The sequence below is a fragment of the Poecilia formosa genome, unplaced genomic scaffold (genome assembly GCF_000485575.1).
Source record: "Poecilia formosa unplaced genomic scaffold, Poecilia_formosa-5.1.2 Scaffold349, whole genome shotgun sequence".
In the NCBI taxonomy this organism is placed as follows: domain Eukaryota; kingdom Metazoa; phylum Chordata; class Actinopteri; order Cyprinodontiformes; family Poeciliidae; genus Poecilia; species Poecilia formosa.
In genome coordinates, this window is record NW_006800288.1 from 526,753 (window position 1) to 544,881 (window position 18,129).

Consider the following 18,129-nt stretch of genomic DNA (forward strand, 5'->3'; position numbering starts at 1 on the left):
GAGCAACATAAGCAACATTCAAAAGTGGAAATTTCTTGCTTCCTTTATTCTCGTTCCTGTCCCTGTCTAGTTATGCTCTTAAATCCAGACTGCCCAAAGGCAGTCGTACCTTGTTTTATCTTTAGTTTCTATATATTCGATGTTTTTAATGTTTTTATCTTTACTTTTCATCTAGTTATTAACTTCTTTTTATTTCTCTTTCACACTATGTAAAGCCCCCTGGAAAACGTCCCAGTTCAATGAATCTATATCTAGGGGTGTGAGAATCCTTGTTAAATGACGTTTAACTAAAGTCCTACGGGGTTTAGAGTCCCAGTTGACGGCGTTTCAACTAAAAACCTAGAGGTTGGAGTCCTTGTCAAACGGTGTTTTTGACTAAAGTCCCAGAGGGATAGAGCCCCAGTTAAACGACTTTTAACTGAAGTCCTAAAAGGGGCGCGGGTTTTAATGTTTTTATCTTTTTTAATCTTTTTCAAAATCTCTTTCTCTCTCACTGTTTATTCAATGTCACATGCTGCTTTTATTTTAATTATGTAAAGCACTTTGAAATGCCTTGCTGCTGAAATGTGCTATACAAATAAAATTTGATTGATTGATTGATTGATTCTGTTTGCAGTTCAAGCTGAAGAAACTGAAGAAATTCACTAAAGTGACTAACGATTCTTTGGATGAACTGACCGAACAACGAACCAGTCAAAGGAGAAAGACAACAGATTATTAACCATAAGGTGCCCAGGAAACTAATGTAATTCTAAAAGAAAGATTTCTTCACACACACTGCAATAGCATAAAATCCATAAAATATTTTCTAGTGCAAATATCACAATTCAAATAAGACAAACTAACTTATAAGAAACTTTCAGAAAGATATAAGAGCTTGTTTTAAGTCAATTGTTGAATACGGATGAAAAAGAACTAGTTATAATGGCAGATTATTCCACTTATAACATGAATCAGATGTCTTCTAAACGAAATAATCTACTGGTGGAACTAATATCTTATTATTTATTTATTATTTATTTACTTAAAATCGTCTTACTTTCACTTCTAATATTGTTTTTCTTCAATCTGGTATTACCAAACTTTTCAGAAAAAAAATGACATTAAACTTTTTCACAACATTCCTTTTTATGATACCACTACCATTATTAATAGATTATTATTTTTATTTTATTGTTATTTCAGCCATTAGTTTTTTATAAATACATTTGTGTGCTATATAACTGAGTATATTATATGATATCTGTTGGCAAGAAGTTGGTAATTGCTCTGTTGCTGTACATTCGATTATTATTTACAATTATTATTATTATAATTATTATTATTATTATTATTATTATTATTATGAGTTAGTAGGTTTTCTTGCCCTGTTATGCGGGTCAAATTGAAATCATTTTTGTTTTTGTTTATTTTGTTTTTTGTTGGTTCTTTAGCACAGTAGATTGAACAGGAACAAGAATACTAACTACAACATGTTTTTGAATTACAAATATCTGATAACAGCTGAGTTAAGTGATATACTTCAATAAATTGCTCTACGGGGTGTGGCTTAAATAAGTATTTACTTCTTCCTACTCCTTTTCAAACAAAAAAGTAGCAGTAAGCTAATTATTTTCTTCTTGGATATGTATGCATGCTTTCTCTTGTTCTACTGGTTTCTTGTTTTCAAAAACCTTTTTGAAATAAATAAAAGCATAATGTACCTGCATACTTTAAACCAGGAATGGGGAGTTAGCCACCAGGATTTGAGATAAAGCACCATAAAAATATTTCCGCCCGTCTTTGCCATCCATGATACGAGCAAATATGAAGCTGACTTTGAAGCACAGCTTTGAAGCTGTTTGTATATTTGCTCCACAGCTCAAGGCAAAAACTACCATAACAAAAGCCTTAACATGGCATTGCTCTCCTGCTCTTTTGGGAGGTAAAGGTAAGTTGCCGTGCTTTAGTAAACACAGACATCAGAAATGGAAACCCGGTGTGTTGGAATTGAAGGAAATTGCTTGCCACTAAGCAGGGGACATATTTTGATATTGATTGCAGCCTATCGTGTCTTTTCAAGTAGATTAGCTAAATTACTCTCCCCATAATTGGGACTTGCACTTAAGCAGAACTCCACTGTGAGGGAAGATTTAAAATTCCATTAGTGTCAGTGACAGCCAGGCAGAGGGTTTAAGACGGGTCTCGTCTGATCGGCGTCCAAAATGTTCCAAGGTAATTGATGATGGAAAAATTAGCCTGCCACTGCAGGGTGATTGATACCAGTGACTCTCTAATTACAGAGTGGTGCCTGGCACTCATGCATTGTTGGAAAAATCCACCTCTTTTTCTCTCCACTCAAAGACCAGATGATGGGGGATCTTAATTTTCATTTATAGGGCATGTATGTGGTCTAATGATATAATGGCTCCTGAGTCATTACTAAGACTTTCAGGTTCCTTTGTTTCCCAACCCCTCTCTTTATTAATAACAGCACCTAATTTGAACTCATTGTGTCAGAGAAACTGGATTTTTGTAATCTTTCAGTGAGATATCTGATTTATCTGGAAGGTCTTTATTTTTTCAGTGCTTCTAAAGATCTATTGAACTGAAAGCCATGGACAGGGGCTCATCTGCAGTGTTGTGAAAAAGTGTTTGCCCCTTTGCATATTTCTACTGCTACTCTTACTTTTTGTCACTCTTTATTGTTTGAAATTATTATTTTTTCTATATCATAGCTATCAAAACATGTATTTGTTTCATCTACATCTATTTCAGTAGAAATACATCTACTGAAATAGATGTATTTCACAAAACTGCAATGGAAACACTATTTGTTGCATCACGACTCACATGATCAACAGCCAGAAGTTACTACTGGCGAAAACCACAAAGAAGACAACAACAGGAAGTGGCAGGAAAATGATGATTTGTTTTGGAGGGGTTTTTTTGGACAATGTGCAGCTGGCTTCACCAGAGTTATCACAGCATCACAGTTAAAAAGTTATGTGTCATTTGAACATGTTGCATCCATAGCTCTGCTGTAAAATCTCATCGGTAAATCAGTCACTGCCATGGATTTTAATGACTTATCATGTGAACAAGCTTATTCATGTACATGTATTCATTTAATTTAATTTCTTATTTAATGGAAACGCTTCAGTCTTGAAATCGTTTTGACGAGATCAGCAGGAAAGATTTGCGCACATTTGTAATGCTTGATCTAATGCTGTGCTAGCAACCTTTAAAACTAACAAAAAACATTTTGAAACACAAAGGTAAACCATCAGGACATACAGGAACAGAAAACTTTAAAACCTACTTAAGTGTTAGAATAACTGTGTAGTATTACAGTTAAGAGAATCTGGATTAGGTCGAGAGAATCAGCTTGATCAAACAATTCCACTGTGTACAAACAGGAAGTGACACGACACCTTTTACCCACAGCTGCTGTCGTTTCCGGTCAGAACAACCGTAGAAAATGGATGGTCAACGTTACATGCTTTTTATCAGGTTATGTTACAGCACCCTTGCCATCTAAATCAATATTTGGACACTTTTTTACTGTGCTTAGCATTCAGGCTAACTCTGGGAGATTAGCCTGAATGCTGAAGTAAACTTTAAAATACCACATTTTCAACATGTATTTCAAATAAAGCCAACAAATTACATGATAACATTAAATCCAATATGAATCAAATCCAGAGACTACAAGAAGACCAGAGCAGAAACCTGTGACAAGCTAGGTTACATGAACATACAAAACTAGCGCAAGAATTGCCGTCTAGCTACTACAGATAATTTCCAAGACAATGGTCTCTAAAATATGTTTTCCTTGCACAATTTACACAGGAAATCAAAGTACTTAACTTCTAGGCTCACTAAATCACTTATTTACACGTTATGGAACACACACATAAACACTAGAGACCATTTTTGCATCTATTAACATGTCAGTAGTCAGTTTACCTGTAGCTGCAGACATAATTATAGAGCTCATTAACAGTGAATCATGCTGACACTTATCTGCACTGCGTCGACAGTCATGACTCATTTCTGTCAGGTTATTAAAAAAAAAGGTTGATATGTAGTATATATTTACTACTAGTATCCTGTTAAAATTCAGTGTCCTGTTAAATGTAACCTTTCCAAGCACTGTTTGTGACGTCGCCCCTTTTCTGTACCTTTACTGAGATTTGAGTTGTCGTCTAAGTTGTTTGCTGTAGAGGAATTTCTCATATTTGCTCTGTTTGTGCTCCTGGTGCCTCGGCTATGACAGCAACAAGATCCCTGCCCCAGTTTTATCACCGTCTCCACCAGCGCAAGTGAACAAGGTCCCCATCTGCTGCTTTATTTCACACTTCACTTACCGTATTCTTTATTGAGCAGGACCTCGGACTATTCAGAACCCCACTCTGCTCTCGGGAACGCTATGCAAATGATCCCGAGGTGTGGCGAACGCAGGGAAGAGGGGACACACACACACACACACACACACACATACACTCCTGCACTAGTTTTTCTTTGAAAGGCCAAACTATTTCCCAGGTGAGACTGCTCTGAAACATCCTTAGCAAAGTGGGTATGAATTTTTCTGGGAGGAGAAAAAAAACCCAAACCTACCAGCAGGGCATGAAGGTGAGGTGAAAAACAAAGAAGTTGAATTAAACAGAGCTGTGGGATTTCAGAGGGTGTAATAAAGCATGGCTGTGTGACTTTATATAGCAGCTCCTGAGAAGTAAAGACAATAAATTAGATATTACTTTGGAAAAAAACACCATTTGTTCCTTTGGGTAAACTCAGTTTAACCTCAGGTTTCCCGTTTTAACATCAATTCAGACAAACCATTAACCACTTTGGTTTCGGTTTAAATTCATAATAAAGTAAGAAAACCGTACCGGTTAAATATTTACAGTGTGGACTCAGTGTGTTGTTAACGTGAGGGAGACGTGAAGAAGACGTGGGGTCAGAAACTGCCACTGTGCCGCCGTAAAACGGTCTGAAAATGTGTTTCCACGGCATCCACTCCATGATGCTGCACAAACATAAATGCCACAGCCTGTCGTGTATTCTAATGTCTCGTCGTATAAAACCTGACAGCTCCGGCGTGTCCTTTTGTTCCCAGCTGACACAGCGTCAGTTAGCGATGTTTCTTTTATGCCGGGGAAACACGTTCCATCAGGTTGATGCGATTCTTTTTATTGGCCCTGGCATGCAGACAGCGGGAAATGAGAGTAAATTGAATCGGTGTTGTGAGTGGCAGAAGCATTATGGCCCGAGGTTTGACCGTCAGGAGCCCCAACTGTCAAAGAGAAAGAAAGGAGGGGGAAAAAAAAGAAGCAAATCTGAGGTTTTGTCGCTCAGAGCCATTAAGCTAAACGCTTGTCAGCGATGTAAACAAATGTGAATACATTATGCTCCGTTTTGTCTCTGTGTCAACCAACAGATATTGAACGCACTCAAAAAGCAGATGGGCTGTTTATGGAACAGATGTCTTGACAGAGGCTGGGTCAGAAAATTTGACCCAGGCTGTTAGAAAAGCTCTAGCATCCATTAAAGGCTACACTGTTGAACTACACTGTGACCTAACTGGACTTTAATTAAAGTCTTGCATAGTATGAGATTGTCAGTGGGTTGTGTTCACTATGGGACAAGTTTGTTTAACATTAACTAATGTAATCTTTTCAAGTTAAATCAAGTTAGTGCTTGTTAGATCTGTTGGCTAACCTAAATCATCAATACAGTTCATTTTGGAGATTTTGAGGTTGTTTCAAATTTTTTCCTGCTAATTTTTAGTGCATATTTAAACTTAAAATGATTTTGTATGATAATGTTGTCATGGGTGGGATATAAGTCAGTTATCAAGATCTACTGCTGACAACAAAATTGGACATAAAGTTAGCATTAATAAACTTTCATTGTTTATTAATGAAAGTCTTTAGACTTTGTGAGGTTGTAGTCCTTATTTATTTAAATCGGAATGATTTTAATGCCAAATTTAACTATAAATAAAATGAGCCCAATCATTACATATTTAGTAACCCAATTAAGTTTTTTCCTCTTTCAACCCTCTTCTTAGTAGCCTCGGTGTGACATTGATCACTTTAGGAGATCTTTCTTGCCGACAGCCATCACCAGCTACAATAACTCTTTAATTAAATGAGTTACAACAACATTTAATTTCCCTTTGGGATCAAGAAAGTATTTTTTTAATTTGAATTGAATTAATCCATCATGGCTGATGGTGGCTCAGGAGTTCATCCTGTCCCCAGGGGGGCCGTACATGTTTTAGGTAACTCAGTCATTATGTACCATCTTGTCATTTTTAGCTAGATGAATTTTTACATCCCTAGTCAAACTTATAAGCCAATCCTGTTTTGCTGTTCCTTATTTAACTGATTCCGGAGCTAGTTTAGCAAAATAAACCAAATAATATTTTTGAGCTGCACAGCTGTGAAGAGTTCAGTTCTGCACATACTCTTGTTCATGGCTACATTTATGTTCTTATAAAAGACAGATAAACTTAATAAATGTAGTCATTAAGCCAGGTCACACAAAGACAGTGTAGGGAATAAATGTTGATGTCCCTTATAAGACAAACCATATGAAGGACTTATAAAAAATATTCTCATTAAGCTGGTAACATGTAACAGACTATTGACAAGCAGTTATAAATACCTGAAACCTCAATTATTGGTAAGGCCGTGGTCACCTAACTTCTTTCTAATCACACACTATAAATCCCTATTAATGGTTTAGAATAATTTACTTAACTGATTTTAATTTTCATATCCACTTTATAAAATATATATTGCTGAGCTAAAAATCAGGTATGTGGTGATGCAAATCAAGAGCAAAGGAACTTCTCCGGTTATCAGTGGGCTTTTACGCCCAGCGCTCTGCTGCGGCTGTTTGAGGGGAGACGAGAAAGGTTATGTCTAGAATGTGAAGGGTCTGTATTGATTCCCTGCCCCCACTCTTCCCCCTCTTAGTGTTTCTTGGTTCTTGAAGAATCCAAGTATACTGAAGTGTGGGCATTGGAGCACTAATGATCAGGTAGTAGAGCAGGTTGTCAAATAATTGCAAGTTTAGATGTTTGATTCCCACCCCTTCTGTAAGTGTGGTGGCTGCGGTTCAGGAGATTGCATGTTCGATTGCAGGCTTTTTTTTTTTTTTTTTTTGGTCTCTACATGTTGAAAGGCTTTTAGGAGCACTGACACTTGAACATGTTATTGATCGACTCATCATGCATGGGCGTAGGTGGAATTGATATTACTGCAGGTGTGTGAAAATGGAAAACTGCTTGCAGCTTGTGTTGTGACATGACTCGGAAAAATATAAATGAAAAACTGTAAACTATAAATGCTAGGAATGACCTGACCAAAGTTTGTTGTCATAGAAACAAAACAAAGTCTTTTGTGATTAGCCGTTTATCAACACAGTGTCGCAGTCCAACACCACACCAAATCAGTGTAATGCATCTACTAGGAAATAACCAATAACATATCAGTATCACAAGTCACATTAGCATTATGATTGTATAGCACTTAGCTTGCTTACCTTAGCTGCTCCGTGTTATGTTTCTAAGCATATAAGGGAAGCTATAAAAATAGTTGCAGCCTTCAATAAACTCCCTCTTTGTTCCAGGGCACCATGGTTTTACTCAGAGCAGTCTACTGCTAATGCTGGCATGTTGTCTGTTTTGATACGACTTGTTGATTTATTCACCTCATAACACATTTCTTTGTGGTTTTAGTTCCTCATGCTGGGACAAAACTTTGAAAAAAGTTGTTTTATTGGTTCATTAAAGTGACACTTTGACTTCAGTTGAACTGCTCCACTGGTGCTACATCCTATAAACTATTAGATCTTGCTAATAAAGTCACTATATATTGCTAAATAGCCATAGCATAAGATAACATGCCATGCAATACTATTCCATACCACTTCTTTTTTCCCTAAAGCACTTATGACCAACACCTGACCAAAGTACTGTACAAATATAGAGAAAAATAATAATAGTATTTAGTACAATTAATTGCACTCTTAGCCACATGTAAGCAATTAATGTTAACTAAAACAAAACAAGAAAACATTCTATTTGACTGATGCTTTTTTAAACGTTTAATTGTTTTTGAAAGACCTCTTGGAATTTAATTCTGTTTCTAACCTCATAGTCCACAAGTAACATGAAGATTTTAAGTCATAGCTTCTTTTTTAATACGATCCACATTACCAATCTAAGTGGACCATAACAAAAACAGAGTTACGGAAGGTTTCAGCGCTGTCATTTAATCTGCTGTATGCTACTCAATGTGCTAATGGCAGAGGAAAAGCTAACCGTTTATCCACTGTCATGGGAGGCTATGCTTGCTAGCATTAGCATTTTATGGCAGGCTATGTTGTGATGAACCTGTAGCTCAGCGAAGAGCAAGCATGATGTGGTGAGAGTGATTAACAGCGCTAAGACCCTCCTCCTGGTGTATTTCTGAAGTTGGCACTGGGAGAAGGCAGAGGAGCTCCATTCTTTTCACAGACTGTCGTATTATACTGTAACGACAATGATAATTTTAACAAATGTAAAAAAAAAAAAAAAAAGTTTTTTTTTTTTTTTTTTTTACAAAATGTTACATACTGCAGCTTTTACTGTGAATAGTGAATATCTTTGTAAAGGTAAAAACTTTGATTGCTGAGCAAAACATTAATATGCCCACAAGTTGGTTATGGAAATTGCAATAGTAATAGGTATGGACTTTAGTTCAGTCTGAGACTCCTTATAATGTCATAATACCCTCATCCAACCCCAGTCTGAGCGCTGGGATTGGGACAGTCATTATAAATGTAACCCCCTTACTGTGCAGTAGTGCCATCGGGCAAGACCGAAGCTGAGATTTCACCGAGCAGCGGCTCAGAACCATGTGTAGCAGATCCACAGCAAATGACTTGCATAAATGAGTGAATGAGAAACATGTTGTGAAGGGTTTTATAGAATTTAGCTGAGGTTGAAAGTTGCAATTTCCCTCTCCTTACCGTTTGCCCATGTGAAACAAACCATGATTGATGCCCACAGCATGGATTCATTGCAGACTATAGCCAGCCCATAGGAGCCGCAGAAGACCCGACTCTCATGAAACAAAAAGCAGAAACAAGCTTGCGCTGCGTTTTTGACGTCGACTCCCCCGCAGTTCAAGCAGTCGGACATGAGCAGCGTTGAGACGTGTCTCGGTAGGTCAAATGCCACTTTTGAAAAATTCAGATGTCTTTTTCTTTAACAGATGTTGAATGTTGACAAGAGGAACAGTGTGCACTGAGAATATGCTCACTGCATGCATTATTCACACCATACATAAACATGTTTTTTTTTGTTTTGTTTTTTCAGAGGAATGTTTTTCTGGTATGAAATGTTAATGGTCGGAGAGAGAAGCCACAAAATGTGATGCGAAAAATAAAAATGGTAGCAGCATGGTAAATTTTTCTGATTATGTATCGCCCCCATCCATCTTTAAATCTAATCTTGTTTTGCTTATATGCATGCATCATCAGTGGTTTCCATGGTAATGCTGCTCTTGCACTAAGTTTTTAAAACGTTCCATCTAGATGTATATTTTTGAGACAGAATGAGGTGACACTGGCTCAAGCACAGCTGACCTTCAGTTCGTAAGGGAAACATGCTCATATTGTACATCTGGTTCCTTATAAATCATCTCTATAAAACACTAAGACCTGGTATAAAACCTGAGTTCATGCATTATAGATAAAACGAGGCCGCCTTGTCGCCGTCCCAGAGCCCCCGCTCATGTCCTTGTGTAAGAGAGATTTCTTTTTTGCCAACACATTTGTAATCCCAGCATTTCCTGCACCTCTGCAGGGTTCTTTACAGTGAAATCAGACTTGATCATTTCTGTTGCTTTTTCCCAAGCAGCATTTTTTTTGTTCTTTCCACACAGTGTTGGAAAAAAGTAATTGCCCCCCTTATAGATTTCTTTTGTTTTTGCTGTTTTTCAAACAATCAAGACATTAGGATGACCAAAGAAATTGTCAAATTAGGTGACTTTTGTGCAGAAAGCTGCAACGGCGTATTAGGGTAATTGCAGATAGAAAACATTTTTTTAGTAAATTTCCACCAAAAAATGTGAAACTTTCTGAGTTTGAAAAGTCAAATTTGTAAAAAAAAAAAAAAAATTGAGATTAATCTCAGAAATTCTTTAGCAAAAGTTTGGAACTTTCTGAGCTTAAACTTATAAAAAAATGTGGCTTTTGGAAATTTTCTGATTTTTAAAAGTTGGATATTTTTTTACTTTCAAAACTCTTGAAAATCTAAATTTTTTTCAAGAAAATTACAGAGGTTAATCTCAAAATTTCTCAGTTTTTTGGCAAACATTTACTCTGCAAAATCTGCAATGGCCCCAATACGCAGTCATGGAGAGCTGTTCCCAAATGATGGTTCCATTTTAATAAAATCCAAACCAATTTCTGCATATAGAACTATTCTGACAACCTGACAAAGGCTAAAAGATCACTAAAAGGAATACCTCTTGGTACGAGGTACAGAAATTCAACAACGGATGAGAAACAAAGCCACTGACATCTACACATCTGGAATGTGTTACAAAGGCCATCGCTAATGCTTCGGCAATCCAGTAAATAAAAGTGAGACACATTATCCACAAAGAAAATATGGAACAATGGCAAACTTTCCTACCACTCGCTGTCTACCTAATTTACTAATCTACTCCAAGAACACATCAACATCTAATCCAGGAGGCCATGCACTGCAAGCCACACCTACTGAGTTACGGTTCTTGAATCACCAATAAGAACGAAACTGGAAAAAAATCAAATCTATGATTGGTATTAAAATTAGTTTCACCTGCAATATTAATCCATTAGACAGTTGCAGAGGCAGCTGCTTTGGCAGAGCTCTCCCTCCTGCTTCCTCTCCAGCTCATCTAGGGGAACTACAAGGTGCTTCCAGACCAGGTGTGAGATATAATCTTAGCAGGGAATTCAGAGACAGCCCTGAGGCTTCCCCCCAGTGGAACATAAAATATCCTTCATAGTAATGGAAATAGTCCAGAGTGCATTTTTACCAAATACCACCTTCAGTGACTCCTACCCTGAACTTCCTAGGCTTTTCTTTTTATATATTCCAACCACATGCTATGTTACCAAATTGACAAGCACATTTTAAGCAAGTTTCTTTTGTGAAATGTTGCACAAAAGAAGGAAAATGAAAATGGAAACTAGACGTGTTTCCATTTTAGAGGGAATAATTCAGGCTGTGCAAAGCGTAATTCTGTTAGATGTTGATGTTACAGATGACTGGAATAAACAAGATGTAGAGGTTGCAAACTAGCAGGTCTTAGAGAGTACTCCAGTCCATGCAGGAGGTTCGAACTTTGAAATATTTTGGAGTGGATGGGAGCATTCCACCAATCCCATCCCAGCATAGAGTGTCTCAGGCCGGCCACTCTATAGGCTACAGTCCGCTCCTCTGTGCTGAAATTTTCAGAGAATTGTGCCTCTAGTAAACACAGACCCACCAATGGATCAGAAAGTTCACTATGTCAAAATTTATCCAGCAAATACATTTCAATTTCCTTTCAGGAAAGAGAAAACCACCTCAAGCAAATGTAAAAACTTATTTGTGGAACTGAGGAAGTTATTTAAAATTTTGCCATTTTCATCAACCTTTTCTAATGCAATACTATAATGTGCACATAAAAAACATTGATGGAAGCATGGCTGTGGAGAAAACTAGATTTGGCTGCTTGTTCTTTCTGTCAATAGGCTCAAACTCACAAGCAAAGGTTTGGTCATAAATTAACAAGCAAGCTCTTATCTTTGGTCAGTTCTCTCTTCACAAATCTGTTATCCCAAACTCCCTAAAGCACAGCGAGCGAGGCAGGACAGATCTGTCTTGTCATGGAAACCCTCTTTAACTTGGATGACAGCATAAAAAAGCAAACATATTTTCTGAGTACAGCACAAAGAGGAAAAAACAAAAACTAGAGGATATAACAGAGGATGGAATCTAAAGGTCAGCTATTAATTCACTTCACCCTGGGGAGAAAACTGCCAAGGTCACGTAACGCCGTGGCCCTGAGATTTTCTCACCTCTGAAGCAAATGAGGACTGTGTCATCTTACATCGGAGTGTGATGGCTTTTAGTTTCACCCCCCAAAAATAAATAAATAAATAAAAGGTATGCCGTACGACTGCACACGTTAAGCAGAGCTGCACATCTGCGGGATCTGGCGTTAGAACAGAGAGAAGCAAAATGCCCTCAAAGACTCCAATAGACTTTTCCTTTTGGCTCTCAAAGAAAATAGTTGAGTGTTGCCTTTAGGGGTTTTTTGTGTGTAAAAGCAGAATCTCTTTCACATTAGTTTGGAAAAAAAAAAACTGTTTGCAACTGATATAATATTTCCCCTTGGAACATGCTGCGGTGATAAATTTCACCTGTAGGGAAGGAAGATGTCGTCGAACACGCATCTGGCTTATTGTTTTCATACATAAAGGAGATGCCAGATAACCCTGTAATTTCATGGAGAAAATAAAACACTGCTCCTTTTAGACTACCGTTCCTCCTCCGTAACTGAAAGCTAAATTGCTTCCCATTCCTTATTCGTCCATGATTGTTGTTCAACTGGAGCCAAGTCTCTGGGTAGCATACAACCTGATACATTTATAGCACATGTGTTCACTGCTTAGAGGATCAGTTAATGCTGTTTTATAGAAACAAGATGTTGGGTAGGATCTATTGTTAAAGCTGCTGTCAGTTTACTCGACAGCATGCAAGTACAAATGATGAAATTCACTACTAGCCACACTTTGAAATGATTCGAAAAATATCTTTTTTGAGACTACAGGTTCAACCTCTAAACACACAATCAGAGTTACAATGGGATGGTTAAGGTAAAAGGTTATTCATGTAACAGTATGGAATCTATGGGAAGACTTGAAAATTGCTGTTCACAGACGCTCTCTGGCTAATCTGACTGAGGTTTATCTGATTTGTAAAGATGAACAAGCCAAATACAACACGGGTGACTTTTTCGAAACTGTATTACAAATATATTAACCACTCAATAGGAATGATACTGTCTGTAGAAAACAGATTCAGATGTCTCTTTGAATAAGCAAAGGGCAAAACGTTGAGAAAAATCGACTAATTAGGAAAGTCTCCAGGTCAGGAAATCAAAGGTTCAGAAAGGGCAGGCATTTCTGTGTGTTTAGATAAGAGATTAGTCTTAATAAAACCTAACTCTGGTCTGTGGTGGCATGCGCAGTCTAATTACAACAGACATGCATATTCTTGATCATCTACCTGCAGCTAAACTCCTCTGCCAGTCACTAAGCCTGCTAAGTAATCTCGTTAGAGGTGAGGAATGCTGGAATGAAAGTACTTATATCAAAGTCTTGACTGCAGAACACAGTCGGCTGAAACTTTTTATGGCAGAATGCCTTGATACGAGTCTCAGCTGCAGAGGGGGAAAAAAAACTGAACTGTACCAAAAAAATAAATTAAAAAATATAATTTATTCCAAGCACATGTCTTCTCCTCAAAGTGGATTTAAGCTGTCTTTAAAAATTATGCTTTTCCATCAGACTGAGTACCTTCAACATTTTCCCCTTCTGCAAAAATGATTTTTACTAAACACAAACACAGGTTAAGTTTACTAAACACAAACACAGGTTAAGTTTACTAAACACAATCTCAGTTAAGCTGCAATAGAAGCTGAATGTTTTTCTTGTCTTAATTAGTGACCAGCTGGTAGAACTGTTGCCTTGCAGAAAGAAGGTCTTGGGTTTTACTCCTGGCCTGAGAACTTTCTGCATAGTTTGCACGCTCTCACTGTGCACACAAAGGTTCTCGTCAGCTTCCTCATACAGTCTACAAATATGATTTTTGAGTCAATTGGTCTCTCCACATTGTCCTTAAGTGTGAGTGTGTTGATGTTTGCCCTTTGTGTCCCCACGTAGCCCTGTGATGAACTAGTCACCAGTCCAGGGTGCACTTTGCCTCTTGAACAAAGACTGATTACCCAGTTTTGCAAGGACAAGTGGCTATTGACAATGGTATAGACCAGGTTTTGGGTAGACCAGGTGTCTTCAACTCCAATCAACTCCAGTCCTTGAGGACTGGAGTCTCTGCTTCAGCACAACTGAATCAAATATGAGGTACATCAAAAAGTTGCAGGACATTATTTCCCTTGTGGACTGGGACTGCTCACCCTGGTATAGTCAACGGTGGCGATGGAGGTAGTTCGTCCTTTAATCAGTGGGTTGTCCATCTCCTTTGTTGTGTCCTTGGGAAAGACACTTCACTTGCCTACTAATGTCATACTGTTGTGACTACTATCCAGTAGTTTGCCACCATCAGTGTGTCAGGAGCTGCATTTCCATTACAAATGTCTACAAATCTTTGTATATATTTTGCTAATGACAAAACAAAACAAAAACCCCCCACAATTTCACAGTTGTGGTGTTTCCATTAAATAAAAAATGAAGTGAAAATCACACCTGAATACGCTTGTTCACACAGTAACTCAATAAATAACATGACAGCAATGGATGTAAACAGTTACATGAGATAAATTCATAAATCACCCATGGCGTTAGCGCTAAGCTATCAGCCCTCAGAGGAGATGTCAGCGACTTATCAGGCAGACAAGCCCATACACTTGGGATTGGCTGTGTATGCGCCGTTTTTGGAGAAATTGTAGTCAGTGATTTTACAGAAGAGTTATCGATTCAACACGTTTAATGACACACACAGTGTTTTATGAATTGCATGACGCTGTGAGAGCTCTGATGGAGCCAGCAGCACATTCTCTGAAAAAAACAAAAACAAACCATCATCCTCCTACCACTTCCTGTCTTAGTCGTTTTCGCCGATAGTACCATCTGAAAGTTGATCACTTGACTCATGATACAAAAAATTTGTTCCCATTGGAGTTCCCTTTGTTTCTCAAATCAACGTCAATGAATGTGGTGTGACAACTGAGATTCACCTCCAGAACAAGGCCTCAGCTACATCACATAAGATTCTTTAGATTCTTTAGATTCTTTAGATATTGGTTTCTTTACATCTACACAGATTGAGTTGAGGTGTTCAAGAAGAATCTGACTTATGTTTCTTAAGTCACTACAAGGATCAGAATTATTGACCCAGGTAATTCATTAGTCCACCAGATCTAGTTTCCCAGTATAAATGTTGTAATAGTACCTTTTGTTGTGCCATAAATTGTAACAACGTCCAAATAAATCTAATAACTAAATATTTGCAGCTCATGTTTAATTTTTTCAGTATACATCTTAATTTAATAAAAGACATACCATAAAGGCAAAACCAGGGGACTTGTATTGTGTTTCAACATATTCTTTCAGTTTATTAGCAAATGTTTATTAGTTAATCATCACCTACTGAAAACCAGCAGAAATGCACCAAAAATCCTTCCCAAGAGCATTTTACACTATTTGCTGTATGATACTTTATGGCTTTACTATCTATCTGTGTGCCAATAAGCTCTCATAGGCTTTTTTTGTCAACACATTGCAATGTGCCAAGTCTAAAAGCATTTCAACCTGGGAGGAAACGTATAAGAATAATAGAGGACCGAGGGGGACGTTAAGTCTCCCATCTAATAATTGCACTGACGCCTGTTTGCAGCCTGAGATTATAAAACAGAGAGTTGGTGTGGATCTTGACAGCAAGCAACATAAACAGAACACATTAGCTATAACAGGTGCATTATATAGCACTTAGTGGAAAATGTGAAAAGCTGTAAACTTTGAGATTCTTACAGCTATATTGACCAGAAGATTGGAGAAATCAAAGATTGATATCTGCCTTTGATAGCAGCAAACCAGACTACAGTGGTTACAACGGAGCCTCTCTGTCAGGGTGGTGCACTTATAAGATATTTATGCCGAAGCGTATCTATTATTCACTGTTTACATAATTGATCGGATTATCTGTGGGTTAGCTTTATGGAGAGTGGCAGTTCTTAAGATGGGAGGCAATAGAAAAGGTCTAGGAAGCCAAGCAGCTGAGTTGCCACTGATTTAATATCCTTCAGCTCTCTAGCCCATCCTGCAGCCTCGGTGATGGATGGTGAGGAGACACTTGGAGGCTTTAAACAAGCAAATCAAGTTAGGTAAATCACCACCTGTGGCCCACCTAACAAGATGATTTCAGACTCAGACTGAGTGGCGTCATTCGTCCCCGCCGAGCAACGATGAGCTGTATCTATCATATCTAAGATATGGTCTACGTTCCAGACAGGGACTTGCTCTGGAAAAGTTCACACCCCCAATAGGAACGATGATGATCCGCAAAGGGAATAAGATTTAAGTAAACCTATCGTTGTTTGTTATTCTGAGCTGGCTGTCCTCTGTGTTTTGGGGAGAGCTAATTATGTGGTTTTAAACCTGCATTGTGTAACATGTTTGTCACATGATCAACAACCGGACACTGCCACTGGCGCAAACCATGAAGAAGACGACGATGACAAAAAGTAGATGGAGGATCACGACCTGGCCATGTTTTTTTATGATTTATCGAGTGAACAGACATATTCACGTGTGATTTTAATTGCGTTTCTGATTTAATGGAAACGCCACAATTGCAAAATTTTGGGGGGAAGTGGGGGATGGTTAGCTGAATATTGACAACGTATTACACACATTTGTAATGGAAGCTCAGACAGTGCCATTTGTGCTGAACCACAAACAATGACAATAAAAATCCTTTAAATCCCTGTGTGTGTTGCTGGTTTGTTGAGTCTCCACACCACTGCAGATGGTCAACAATTAGCCTGACCTCTTCATTCTCACTGGATAGCTGAAGACTTTACAGTCACTAGTTTTATCTTTGGTGGACATTGTGTTATGCATGTAGGTGGTGAACTCAGGCAATCTCACTTTCAGCTTATTTGCTTAGGAAATGAAATGAAATTTGAAATTTTGAAATGAAATTTTATTCGAACATGATACAAATATAAAAATAAAATAGTGCACAGTAACAAGAAGTGCATAAAAAAGAAGAGAAAATACAGATTTTTTTGTTTCAGTTAACATATCATGCTCAAAATGGGGTAGGAAGAAGTGAGAACTTATAAACTCCTACCCCCAAAATGAGCTAACTAGAACTTATTCACCATTCAGCTACCCTATGTGCACATTTTTTAAAAAACTTACATAAATACTTACTTTTCTCTATATCAAAAAAAAAAAACTGTCCAAAAAGTTCAAAATTTGATCTCATTTGCGTTTAATTGTAGCATGTATTTACCCTTTGCAAACAGACATAACCAGCAACAAGAACGCGCTCTGACAGCTGCGATGTTACTGAACCGGTGTTAGCTGCTGCTGGAGAAGAAAGAGATCTTTGATAGCTAATTAGTGCAGGCAGCTGTCAGAACACTAATGACAGAGACGGGGAAGTTTTGATATCACAGTCATGTTTATGCCTTTGCAGCTCGCCGTTCTCTCAGGGATCATTCAAGGCTGTGGAGAGACGGCGGGGGGAGAGACATCAGATTTCCTCTCCCAGCGCTGGATATGACCACATTAATTATAGATCCTGGGAAGCAGCAGTTACGTTCATTCAGCATATTTTTAGAATATGAGACACTGAGTTATGTCTTTAATCAAGACGACAGGTGTCACCTCGGTTCAGAAAAAGGATACTGAAAGCTGCTTAACGTTGTCAGACGGTGACATTTTGAGCAAGCTGAGGTGTGAAGCATCTATTTGAGAATTCTCGCCTGAAGCTTAAGATGGAGATGAAGGCCATACATGCTGTAGGTTTGATCGTTTACATTTTATATAGACTTGCAATATAGAATGCCTGAATATTTTTTTTTCATAAAATACCCAACTTCAATATGCTAAAGTTGAAAAAGATCAAATGTATACATGACTCAATGTTTATGTATAATTTTGCATATAAATTCAGGCCTAAAATTAATGATTTTATCTTGATTAACTCATAATTTTGCTCCAAAGTTGTTTTGTGAAACAAAAACTAACCCCCAGTGGGTCAAGAGAAGCGGCTTTGTCGTCCATCACTGTTTGTGTATGTCGCTTGTGCGTCAGCTTTTCAGACGTACCAGAAACACGTGAATACAGGAACTGTTGTAT

General features: G+C 37.9%; 1 long non-coding RNA gene across 1 annotated transcript; it reads left to right on the forward strand.

Annotated features, from left to right (window-relative positions):
- The first annotated feature begins 145 nt into the window (after nt 1-145).
- LOC107833237 (uncharacterized) lies at nt 146-17,732 on the forward strand. The gene is made up of 3 exons (XR_001658954.1): nt 146-292; nt 8,516-8,518; nt 17,720-17,732. It is a non-coding gene; the product is annotated as an uncharacterized LOC107833237 (long non-coding RNA).
- The last annotated feature ends 397 nt before the right edge of the window (nt 17,733-18,129 follow it).